The sequence below is a fragment of the Pinus tabuliformis genome, chromosome 8 (assembly GCF_031772625.1).
Source record: "Pinus tabuliformis cultivar Carrire ecotype Pingquan chromosome 8, CPIR1, whole genome shotgun sequence".
Lineage (NCBI taxonomy): Eukaryota > Viridiplantae > Streptophyta > Pinopsida > Pinales > Pinaceae > Pinus > Pinus tabuliformis.
Window position 1 is genome coordinate 1,459,224,624 of NC_142294.1, and position 12,956 is coordinate 1,459,237,579.

Genomic DNA, 12,956 nt, shown 5'->3' on the forward strand with positions numbered 1-12,956 from the left:
AATTGCAAATTTTGGTTTGGAAACATACCTGGAGGTGGAGGTCTCAGTTGCCATGGTCTCTTAGTGCCCATGAAATACACATTCTCCATATTTGCATTAGCTTCCAAATTACAATTCTGCAAAATCTTGATTTTAGAGCAATGAAATATATCATGATTTTTAGTACAAAAGGTGCAAACTTGAATGTTTTCTAATGGGCAGTCTTTCAAAGCATGTTTCTTCCGGCATTTTGGACAAAAGACAGCCATTAATTGATCTTCCTCTTCTTGTCTTTTCTTTGCTTTCAGAGTGTCAATTTGATTTCCTAAGGTACTTAATAGATCTATTTTGAATTCTTCTAACAAGTTTCCTATTTCAGCCCTTGTGACACTTGCTGAAGCAGATTTTGTGGCTTTGGATGATATAGCTCTTTTTCCATTTCTGGCTTTGCTCCTAGAATACTTTTCACATAAATCAGCAATTTCTTCGAAAGGTAAAGTGGAAATATCACCTTTGCCCATCAAATTAAGATCATCTAAGTATTCCTCTCGAATTCCCTTCAAAAATATTGTTCGAATTAGATCAAGAGACATGGTTCTATGTTTTGATTTTTGTAAATTGTAAACAAATCGTTCCAAATACTCCTCTAAATTTTCATCCTCTTGTTGATTCATTCTAAAGATATCATCTTTAGAATATTTTGATCTACAATAAGGTTGGTATTTCTTTAGGAATATTTTTCTCATGCCATCCCAATCAGTTATTGCATGTTCACCAAGTCCCATGAACCATCTTAATGCTGATTCTTTTAATGTTGCTGGGAAGAGTCTAAGCCTATGGGCATCATCTGTGTAACCATATGTTCGACATACTATGTCAAATTCAAACAAGAATGAATCTGGATCTTCTGAAGCCATGCCATAAAAGTTTGGTAACACAGATGGAGGTATGTTTTTCATTTTTATTTCTTCATCATGATTTTCTCCTGGTTCTTGAATAAGAAATTTAAAGGTTGACTCTTCCTCCTCTCTTCGATCTTGATCTTGTTTTTGTTTTAGTTCAGCCACTCTTTGTCTTTGCCTCTCATATTATCTAAGTTGTTCAGGAGTGGGTCCTCTTACCGATCCTCCTCCTTCCTCAGCCATTTTGATAGGTTCCTTTGTTGATTTAATTCCTTGTTCAGTGTCACTTTCTTCAAAGAGAAATTGTTCTAGTGATTTTTCTCCTTCTTGAGATTTTTCAAAATCGGTAGGTTTAAGGAGAGATTGTTGAGTTATTTTACTATCTCTTTTTATAGAGGATTCAAGGAGATGTTTATTCTTTGATTCATATGCCAATAGAATTTGTCTCTCAATGAGTGTGAGTCTTTGCCTTGATTTTTGTTTATCCTCTAATTCTTGTATGGTGACTTTCCTAGCTGGTGTTGTGTGTTCAATTTTTCCTAAAGGGTCTGCTCCTAGTGGTGGATTACTTTTTGGATGGGGGGTTTTTATGAATCTACCTTTATCATCTCCAGGTCTAGACATAAGTAAACATGACTTCTAAAATGATGAATTAAAATTAAATCTATGCTTTTGTTTGTTTTTGTTTATTTTTTAGAAATCCTCCAGTTGCACCTCCCCGGCAACGGCGCCAAAATGTAGAGACCAATCCAGGGTTCTAGATTAGACTAAATTTAATGTCAACCAAGGTAGGTAAACTTAGAGGCACATGTCTAAATTTTATAGACCTAAAAGGATCTAATCGGTCTAAATAAGTGTCTGTTGTGACAAGCTACAACACTCTTTTATAAGAGATTGAAATATGTTTCCTTTCACAATTTAGACACTTATATCATCTAATTTAATTAATTGTTCTAAAAAAACAGAGTGTTACTAGTCTGAGTTCTCAATCCTCTTACAAGGATATAATTCACAAAAACTCCTTCAAAATAACACATTAAGAATTCTAAAAATCAAATTCATGAAAACAGAGTTCATAGAAATATTTTGAAATTCAATGTTCAATTAAACCTTTTACAAGGACTTATTCAATAATTTTGCAATTGAATTTTCAAGCTACTACTATGAATCATAAAATAACAATCACAAGAACTTCTAATTAAATTGATAAACTCACAAGCAATGAAATGAAATAAAACACTATTCAAATCTGAATACTAAATTCTATGAAACAGAAAAGAAAGTGTACCAATCCTCACGTAGGGCCCTTCCACGCTTTGATGGCACACTTTGAAAAACTTCAAGTGATAAGAACGTTAACTCATAAACACCATAATTGATGAAATTCTACCTTTGATTAAGTTCTGAGAATAGATTACATTAAAATCAGAGTTCTGGAATACGCTTACAGTCTTAAGTCTACGCTTTTCAATGTCTTCACTAGCATTCTTTTTTAATAATAATCAAAATCCTCCTATTTATTAAAATTTACAACCAAAAAGGCTATTTTCATTCTTCCTAATCCTAACTGATTTCTAAAACAAATCTAAATCAGTTTAGGGTCCCTAATCTTAAGCAAAAGATCAAGTACATTCATTATAACTTCAGATTTTTCTGCTGAATAGGCTGGGTTTTACCAGCATTGACCATGTATTCAAGAGCTCCAAATTCGATGCTAAATAGATTTTCCACCATGTATGTACATCCTAGATCACGTCCTCATCTTCTGTTTCGATTTTCCTGCCATGCCACATGTCACAACATAAACCAATTACAGGAAGTCATTACATCCCGTAATTTTGTTGAAAAAATCCAATTTTTAACATAAAAATCCATAAATTAAATTTAATGTAAAATAACAATTATAATGCTTCATTAATCAATTTTAATGGACTATGAGGAGTTTATGGAAGAAAATGGTAGATAAATGATGGATTTCTAGAAGAAAAGAATAGCAATAAAATAGTACCAACAGTAATGTTGATCCCAACCTCTACTTCAAGGTAGTCCAAGGTATGTTGTTGATTTTGTTTTTACATGCTGACGATCTATTCTTGACAGATGGTGATCCTTTGATGATAGAGTCTAAGAGGGGTATAGCCTCGGAATTTGAGATGAAGGACGTTGGAATCATGTACTACTTTCTAGGTCTTGAGGTGTGGAAAACTCCTAGAGAGAGTTTCATTTCACAAGGAAAAATTGTTGTGAAGCTATTAGAGAGATTTGGAATGACAGAATGCAAGTATATGACCACAACGATGGAAATAAACTTCAAGAATTTATGTGGAGAAGTTGTAATACCTGATTTGGTGAATCGATACGAGTATAGAAAATTGATTAGGGCTTCGATGTTCCTTGTGAACACCTCTCCAGACATATGCTATGTAGTGAACACATTGTGTCAATTCATGATCGCGCCTCCCCATGCACATTGGACCATTTCCAAACACATTTTGAGATATTTGAATGGGACGATCACACTTAGTATGAGATATTCTATTGGAGATGTTTGACTTCATGAATCTACTGATTTTGACTAGGCAAGAAGCATTATTGATAGGAAAAGTATGCCTAGATGTTATTTTAGTCTTTGATCTACCATGTTAAATGTCTTGGATGAGTAGGAAGAAAAGGTCCTTAAAATTGAGTACTGTTGAGGCAAAGTATATTACTTCTAGCATGGCTAGCTGCAAAGTAGTTAGGTTGATAAATCTCTTTAGAGAGCTATTTTAGCAGGTCCTAGACACTATAGTGATATATAGTGAGAACAAGAGTGGGATCCGTATAGCAGAGAATCCCATATCTCATGACAAATCCAAGCACATAGAGATTCATTATCACTTCATTGGAGACATGGTGCAAATAAGATTTGTTCAACTCCATCACATATCGACAAATGAGTAGATTGTAGGCATTCTCACCGTCTTTAGTGAAAGGGAAGTTCTTGGTCTTCAAAGAGAAACATGGAATAACGGATGTGTTCCTTCCTGATAATGAGCATTGTTGATCGAGAACACTGAGCCAAATCTTCCCCCTAGTTTGAGCTCCTAGTGTGAGGAATTAAGATAGAGGGCTCCTGGGGTTGATGGATCTATCGATAATAGGGTTTCACCCCTATCTGTTACCCATAGAGTTGGAGTAGGAGATCACCATTTATTTATCTTTGTAGAGTATACACCAATTGTCATCATACCCACGAGATAGGCTTGTTGGGATTGTCCCTCCCCGTCTGGCCAATAGGTTGAGAAGGCCTGGAGGTGTGTGATCCTTACCTCTTGGTAAGTTGCGTATCTCATTCAAGCTAGTATTATGATGCATGCGTTATACCACATGAATATTAAGGGTCATTGTTGGGAATATTGGTAGGCAATACGATGGGTTGATTAGTAGCTCCCTTGCATCACCTATTGCTCGATATGGAGTCATAGTAGCAGCTCCCCTTATGAGATCCTAGGTAGTAGCTCACTGACAAATATTATGGGTAGTAGCCTGATGGATAGAGGGTGGTAGATTTTTATCTGTAATGATTCTTCTTCTTTATATTCAAGATTTTTTTAGTAGATAGAGTTGGGAATAGATGATACATAAGACAACAGGATGACATATTGATAGATGGACAGATTTTTACAGATGGAATCCTCCCTACTTGATAGGCAGTGTTAAAATATAAAACTACGGTTAAATGCCACCTTGGACAACTCATATTATGTATATGATTATTCCATTGAATTCCTCTTTTCGAGAGGACCAAAATCGACTTAAATATCACCTCATTTGGATAAGTAGAAGTTGGATTTTGAATTTATGTACCCACACATACACATTTGGATAGGTTGGCCTCAACATCAAATGAACATTGTTGGACACCCATGGAAGCCTTTAAATACAAGTGACCAAGAGCTCATTTATACTTTACCAACCAAGAATCTTATTTTCTTCTCATTCATTGGTTCGCACAGGTCTAAAGTAAGGTCGAGAAAAGAAATTTGCAAAGGTTCATGATTACAGTATCTGAGGCTCGTAGCTGATCTAGCATTTATGGGCTATAGTCGCAGGTTTATCACAGAGCATTTTCGGCTATAGTCACTGGCATAGAGGCATTAAGGGAGTGGTTGGGATGCTATAGTCACTCTCATAGCCCCTCATGCATGTGACTACGAGTTTGATTGAGGTTGAGCATTGGAGGAAATTATCTACAGCTGATGGAAGACTGGAGAAATTGCCTCAGATATAATCTGACACTAGAAACTTGTTTCTGAATGTTATTGGGTTGTATTGTTGATGATATTGTATTAGGCTCATTGTACTCTCTCCTGGACATTTTATGATAATATAATAGAAGAATAATTTCAAAGGGTCTTCCCCCTAGTGGGGTTTTTCCCTAGTCATTGACCAAATCTGATGTCTCTTATTAATGTGCTGATTGTCTCCATTGTCATTGCATTTATTGTTCTATCTCCAATTACTGTTGAAGAATGGAAAGAAAAATTGTAATTGGAAATATTACTAATTGAAGTGTGAAATAGGGCTAAAGTAATTTATAGATCATAGAACAATCTAAAAAATTAACAGAGTTATCATGGGAAGTGAAGTAGGTGTTGTAGAAATTTCACCTGAGGATATTTTCAAAAAGGGAATTCTTAATCTTGGCATCATTATACTTGCATATTTTGAAAAAAATGGTATTGTGGATGATGAGGACCTTAAAAAGTCATTATTCCATGTCATGGCCCTATGAAGAATGGATAAAAAGACCAAATCTTACCCTCAAAGATATTTTTTATTTTGTTCTAGAAGCGAAAGGTGCATGAACAAGTTATTGGATCATTAAAGGTAATTTATGAACTCTCAATATAACCATGGGTACATTGGATGTGAACTATAAACTTTCCATAGCTTGTTTACTATATTGGTTTACAGGTCGACGATTTGGATGATACAATGTAAAACATGGGAATATATGGCTTTTTGTCACAATTGAAGGCTTATGGGTGAGTGATTTGTATGTAAAGATGATACTAGGTATTTTTGAAAGTATGTTTGCATGTTTTATGAGCCTTTTGTTTAAATATTCATTTCATTGTCCAAGCATACAATTAAGGCTTTGTAAATTTTGTTGCTTCCTATGGAAAAATATGGAACAAAATCTTTTGGTTCCATAGGGAATGATACAACTTTAGTTGTGATAATAAATAGACTAAAAGGAATATATGAGTATTCAATGATATGTTTCCTAAAGTAATAAACCCTCCTATTGATCCAATTCATGAACAAATTTTGACCTCAATGGAATGGAGGATTGGTCCAGAAGGGCATCTTACAGAAACTAGTGAGAATTAGTGCCATTGGCTTTCTCTTAAATGTCTTATTCTTTCCATTTACGAAACATAATCAATATAAAAATGAATTACTATGGTTGGTGTCGAGAGTGCTTGATATCACAATTTCAAAAGAACATAGGTCTAGAGGATTGGAGGAGAAATTTGATACGATATGCTAGGAGACTTGTCTTGCAATCCGTGAATGTTACAAATTACTATTGCTATCAAATAGAGGTGGGTAATATAAATGAATTTACTTCCTCAACTTGTTGCTTATGTTTATTCTAATAGCCAAAATATACATTAATAATTTTTGTTTGTATATATTATTTTCCCTTATATAGATAGTGGTCAAATTTTCCTAATCCCAATAAGGATAAAAGTGTCACTAAACAGGTGTTGACTCTTGCAGCAACATGATCCAAGCAGGTCCCTATTAGCTCTCCTCTAACTATTGGTGTTGTGCATCACCATATTGTCTCAAAGTTAGAGAAAACTAAAATTGGATTGATTATAGAGTCAGGGAAGCCACGCAAAGTGCATCATTTCTGCATGTTAGTAGGGTTTGGGGTAGATGCAATATGCCCCTACATAGAAATTGAAGCTATATGGAGACTATAGTTGATGGTAAAACTCCACCAAAGAAGAATGAAAACTTACATACTAAAAAAGAGTTGGTTCAGAAATACATCAAAGAAAGTAAATATGGCATGTTGAAAGTTTTAGGAAAGATAGGAATTTCTTCTTTGGCATCTAGCATAGGCACTCAAATTTTCAATGCACTTTGACTTTCATGAGAAGTTGTTCAAAGGTGTTTTACTAGAACACCAAGTCGTGTGGAGGGGGAAACATTTGATATGATTTCTCAAGATACATTTTGTTTGCATAATTTGGCATTTTATAATCATATTTTACCCAAAGGGAATGTTGATGCACACGATTTTCCCAATCATAATGACCATCACTAGTGTAAATATGGTGAAGTTCATGTAAATGACTGACAGGTCATTGAAAATATTCAAGAAGAAGCTAGCACAAACAATTTTTCCATGTATAAGCAATACTCTAAAATAATTCAAGATTTAAACAAACACTGCAATTTGTGAGGGATGCTTAAATTTAAGTAATAGATAGGAATATTCCTTTGGAGGAAGTTAAACATGCTAGTGAGATTGTGAAATGATTCTACATAGGTGTTGTTTGTTATGGTTCATTTTCACCAAAGGCTCATACAATTTTGGCTATTGCAATCAATAAAATTGGAGGAAAATCTAATACAGGCTTGAATCTTCATCTATATTTTGGAACAATAATAGGATAAGTGAAAATTTTCCAACAACTAATAAGAATCCACTATCCTACATGTGTTTTTACTTATTAAAAAAATACACTAAAAGATACCTTAGACTGATTTATTTCATGCACCATCAATATTAATATTTCTTTCTTCCTTGATTTATGTGCCTCGGGTGAAGGAGGAGAGAATCCGTCATGGTTAGGACTACTCCCTGATGGCTCGGTGAATCCTAAACAAAGTGCAATAAAACAAGTTACAAGTGGTAGGCTTGGTGTTTCTAGTGTCTATCTTACTAATGTAGATGAAATTCAGATTAAGATGGCTCAGGTATGGAATTTTCTTTTCAAGGAGTCTATAGAAGGTAATTTATTGATGATACTGGTCGTAGTTTGGGAGAGCACATATTCTAAATAACATAACAATTTTCACTTATTTCCAAGACATTTTGTTAGGTATATTATGTTTTGTGCATGGTATACTTTCAAGCATGCATGTGAAGTTTCCTTCCTACATTAGACTGGATATTTGCTATTAATATTTATTTTAAATATTCCTCTAGAAGCTGTAAATCTTAGCGAGGTTGGTGAATTTCATGGCCATAAAGTCATTGGTGATATTGTAGTTACAAGAAATTCAAATACCGATGTCGGGCTTATTATCCCTCCACATCATGCTATTTATTTTGTTGAATATTTTTCACAAATTATTTATGTTCTTAAGGTAATTATAGAGATTAGACTTGAATAATTTTCATTTTGATTTTTAAATAATTTGTACACATTGTTTTGGTATGCGCTATTTTATTTTTATCCAATTCTTACAGTGGTCTAATAATTTGGAATTCTTTTGGATATCCTAGAAGGAGACGCATTGGGAATTCCCATATAATATTAGAAGGATTTGTTCCTAAAATTTATATGTGGTTCTATCAACTAATATGTGAAAAATGAATTTCATAATTTATGCTTAAATACTAGTAAGGCCATTTTTTTCTGACATGAAATGCATAGGCATAAATTTTATCTAAACTATAGACTATAATTTTATGTGAATGCTCTAATGTTCTAGAATTTGGAGGTTTCTTTGTGTATTATATTTCTTCACAATCCCTCTTTTCTTGAACCACACACAATTTCCAATGTTTGTTAGCCTGAACAATGAAATGTACATCTTGTAAGAGGATCGTTAACCAAAGTTGTTCAAAACCATTTTCCTTCCCCTGAACCAAATGTTGGGGGCATTTACATGTTTTAAGGTTTCATTTTCAAGATATGAGGTTTGTTGTGCTGGAAGGTGAGAAAGACATACCTGACTATTTTGATGGATTTTTAGAATCCTAATCCAAGACCTATAATCAACATAACAGTGGTCTCTAGAGCTAGAGATGGAGTGATAGCAAGTTGTGTAGTAAAGGGATATGCAAATCATGTATTTATTTTAGGACATGATGATGGTATTGGAGCATCTTGCTCAATAGGAATAAAAAATGTTGGGCTAGTAGAGACTCATCAGACATTGGTCGCTAATGACTTTCATGGTCGTATAGTTCTACAAAGAGATGGTCAACAAAAAACAAGAGATGTTTTCATAACTGCTCTCCTTGGTGCAGAAGAGTTTGATTTTAAGTACATCACCCCTTATCAGTGTTGGTTGCATCATGATGCACAAATGTCACAAAAGCACATGTTTGGTTGGTATTTCTATTCAGTATCCTTTTTTAAGAGAAAAATTTGTAGGAGGATGAGAACATGTCACTAATTTCTTCTTAATGTTTGCTGAAGAGGTTTGCGAACTTATGTTTTAGATGGGTTTCAAAACTATAAAGGATATGGCCGACCATGAAAATATGCTAGATATGGATAAATAAGTTATAGAACGTAATTAGAAGCTTAAAGATATCTATATTTCTTTACTACTCGGCCTGCAGGGGAGATTCGCCTAGAAGTTGCTCAATATTGTGTTGAAACCCAAGATTATGCTCTGGATATGGCCCTGGACTAAGAGTTGATCAGGATTTCAAAGACAAATCTAGCGAAAGGTATAATTGCTTACATGGAGATGTCCATAAGCAATGTCAATAGATATTTGGGTACAATTCTTAGAAATGAGGTTACAAAAAGATAAAATATGATGATTTTTCCCACAGACATGATTCATGTAAAATAACAGGCAATGCAAGTCAAAAGGGGACATAAATGATTATGTTTGTAAGGGTTTATCAATAGGAAATATCATGGTTTACCATCCTAGAAGAAGCCATTTTTATGCTAAAGAAGACATTTCCATTGGGAACGTTTCTCTATATGGGAAAACAAGTGGAGAAGCATACATAAATGGTATGGAAGTATAAAGGTTTTGTGATAGGCATTTAGGTGAAAAGCTAGTGCTTGGAGGAGCAAGAGATCATGGATGTGAATACATGGCTGGTGGATTTGTGGTCATCTTGGGAGAAACTAGGAGGAATTTCGCAAGTGGAATGAGGGGAGGTATTTCCTATGCTCTTAATCTTGATGGAAAAGTTGATTCAAGATGCAATCTCAAGTTGGTAGACATTGAAAATGTTGAAGAGGAAGATGATGTCATGGCACTAAAGGTTATGATATAGTAACACTAATTTCACTCTAATAGTTAGTTGGAAAGAGATCTCCTTGCTTATTTTGAAGGTTTCCTCCCAAAGTTTGTGAAAATATTCCCACAATACTATAAAATAGTGTTGCAAGAATTGAAGGCTAGGAATATTGTGAAGGAAGTAGGGGAGGTTGAATTGATGAATAAAGATTCCTTTGAGGAGTTGAAGAGGATGGAAAAAGTTGCTTCAAATCAACATAAAAAAAAATAAAAGGGCTTAGAAGGTACATTTCCATGTAGTTAAACTCACTTATTTTTAATTCCAATTGTATAACATGCATATCATCATCAAATATTAACTCCACAATATAAAATACTCGACCCTTTTAAATAATTTTACAATTTCATAAAATATTAAGTTGTATAAATGTTGAGTGTGATGGCTTGGTCATGGGGCTAACATTTCTATCTAGTTTGCAACAAAGTGAATAGAAAGTGGTGCCACAGGGACCTACAAAAATAGATAATGTCGTTAAGCACCATAGTTTTTTGATGTATGAGTGTGAGAATCTTCAATATAGAGATGTTTCAGCATAGATGAATGATTGGAAATAAGTGGTTGAGGAAAACAAGCTAGGGCCACCAAAAGAAGTGGTTGAGTAAAACAAGCGAATGCCACTACTAAAGACACAATCAGCTAGGTGTATCAATTGTTGAACCCCCTTTTTGCATCAGGTTATAATCCAGACATCATTTATTTTCCCCAAATTATTTATTAAAATTTCAAGTGAAACATAATGTAGTTATACAATTCAAACTTCATAAGTTATAACTTATATTCACTATCTGAGTGTTTGTAATTTTGTATATTGGAAAGCTTCTTAATTACATTCCTTGTTCCTATATTTTTTTTGTTTTTCTATATTTTACACTTGTTTGTATTATGAACATGTGAAACTCTTTTCTCCATGGAGGATAACAATGGATTTCCTCTTGGGAAGAAAATACCTCGGTGGAATGAATTAGTGAACCAAGGGTGTTGGTGAAAAACATTTGATTGTCTGCTGGAAGAAAATAATTTTCCAGAATTCACTGGACATGTATGCCCTGACCTTGTGAAGATGCATTTGTACTAGGAATAATTGAAAATCAAGTATTTATTAAAAATATTAAAAGTGGCATCATTGATAAAGCTTTCAAAGAATGTTGGATGGTTCCACGTCCACTTGAGAGGAGGACACAGTGTGTGTCTTTCCTTTATAATTATTAATGCCATTTTTAAAATAATCAATTTGTTTTCTATGATGTGGTAACTAGATATTTATATGGATGGGTCATTGGGTGTAGGAAGAAAGTTGTTATAGTGAGCAATGGGCGAGCTAGTTTGGTTGTTTTTAATCAACTTAATAAAGCTCATAGGAAGTCTATCACTGTTTATGAATGTGTTGATTGAATTAGAGGTCTGATGATGTATGGAGTTCCTAATATGAAAACAAACAAACTTGATGTTATCCAATGAAGTGTTGATATGATGGTAGAGGAATGTGTTAATTTTGTTATGAATGCAAATGTTGGAGTTGACTTTCTTTCTCCGTGAGAAGCTTTGCATTGAAAATGATGCTCTTATTTTGGAATGTGGTGCAACAAAACCAAGGTACAGTTTCTATATTTTACTTCAATTCATATTTTTGCCATAGGATTCGAGGCCCTTGTTGTACACACACCCACACACACACACACACATATATATATATATATATATATATATATATATATATATATATATATATATATATATTTATTACATGGATATTCCTGTGCCTAAACATGAATTAATGGGAATATATTTTTCTATGGAGTTCCTTCATTCAAATACCAAGAGTTTGTTGGACAATGGATTGCAAGATGGAAAGTTTATTTCTGCAAAAGGGAAAAGGGTGGTTGTCATTGGAGGAGGAGACATTGGAACTGATTATATAGAAAAAACCATGGATGTAGCAATGTTGTGAATTTGGAGCTCCTTCCGCAACCCACAAATTCTCGTGCTCTTGGGAATCTTTTGCCTCAAGCTTATCTTTGTTCATCTTCATCTAAATAAAAATTAGCTATCTATTATTTTCTAACATGTTGTATGCTAGTACAATTCCATGATTATGGGTCTTTGTTCACTTTTTCTTAGTGTCTTAAGGTTTTCGGAGTACATTATGGCCACTAGGAACCTATTACCAAGTTCAGTAAAGATCTCAGGTCATATAAAGTGTTGAAAAAATCTTTATAGATGATGGAAATGGAAATGTTAAAGGGCTTGAATTGATCAAGGTCACATGGTAAAATGATGAGAGTGGAAAGTTATAGTTGAACGAGATGGAGGGAACAAAGGAGATCATAGAAGTAGAACTTGTTTTCTTAGCAGTGGGATTTCTTGGAATAGAACAAGAAAGCTATATTTTTGTAAGCATCAAAGTTACTGCTAAGGTGATATAAAACTTTAAATTTCTATTGATAATCACAATCTAATGATTCAGGTCCAATCCAAATTTAGTTGACAACATTCATTGTTGGACTATGTTTTATTCTTTAGAAAATTGAGTAATATAGTGATATTGCATCCTTCCCAGTCCATAACATTGAATACACATATTTTCAACATTTGTATTATGTCTCTAAAAGATACTAGACATACACACCATATTTTCTAGAACTCCTCCATTTACCTCCTCACTCTAGTTTCAGTTTTTTATTTGGTTTGACAAATTATTGGAGGGAAGATTGATATGGAAAGGGATAATATGTCAAATTTCAAAGCTAACTTTGGTGATTTTGCAATGAGTGTTGATGGTTTTTTTTATT

The 12,956-nt window shown here is 33.8% G+C and overlaps 1 pseudogene; it reads left to right on the forward strand.

The window, feature by feature from the left end:
* The first annotated feature begins 5,321 nt into the window (after nt 1-5,321).
* LOC149241283 (glutamate synthase 1 [NADH], chloroplastic-like) lies at nt 5,322-12,590 on the forward strand (annotated as a pseudogene).
* The last annotated feature ends 366 nt before the right edge of the window (nt 12,591-12,956 follow it).